Genomic DNA, 627 nt, shown 5'->3' with positions numbered 1-627 from the left:
CCTCCTTGTTTATTATGTGGTATGGAAAGACTTAATGTGGAGGGCCAAAGGGAGAACAAGGCTGTGTAGGACTAAGCCCAGAAAAGAGCTCTTTCCCACCACCCACCATCCTCCTAGAAGTGTTTGTTTCAAAAAGGACACACTTCCTAATCCTCATCCTAGTTTAAAATGGAGCTGTTCACCACAGTTCTGAAATTTTACAAAGGCAACAGCCCACTGGGCGATATGTTGTGGTATCGGTTTCATAATTTTTTTATCTGGCAATATATAGAGAATTGTGTTGTGTTCTATGCAAAAATCACAACATGAGGAAAATCGTGAAGCCAGCCAATGCTTCTCTCGGTTCCTGTTGCTGGCTCATCTTTCCCCTGCCTCCTGCAGGGGGAAGCAAATCACAAGAGCAGGCACCAGCAAAAATCACACTGCAGGATAAAAAACATGAAGGCAGCCAATGCTTCTACATAGCTCCACCCTTATTTCAGGCATTGTGATATATCAGTATATTGTGATGTTTAGCTGGTGATATAGCATGATGTTGAAAACCAGATATCGCTCAGCCTTACTTGGGAGTAAGTCTTCTTGAACTCCAGGGGGTCTACTTCCAAGTAGACCTGTATAAGACTGCAA

The sequence above is a fragment of the Podarcis erhardii genome (genome assembly GCF_964252035.2).
Source record: "Podarcis erhardii genome assembly, chromosome: 13".
Taxonomy (NCBI): domain Eukaryota; kingdom Metazoa; phylum Chordata; class Lepidosauria; order Squamata; family Lacertidae; genus Podarcis; species Podarcis erhardii.
The sequence above is the reverse complement of the archived record's forward strand: the minus strand, read 5'-3'. Positions refer to the sequence as shown.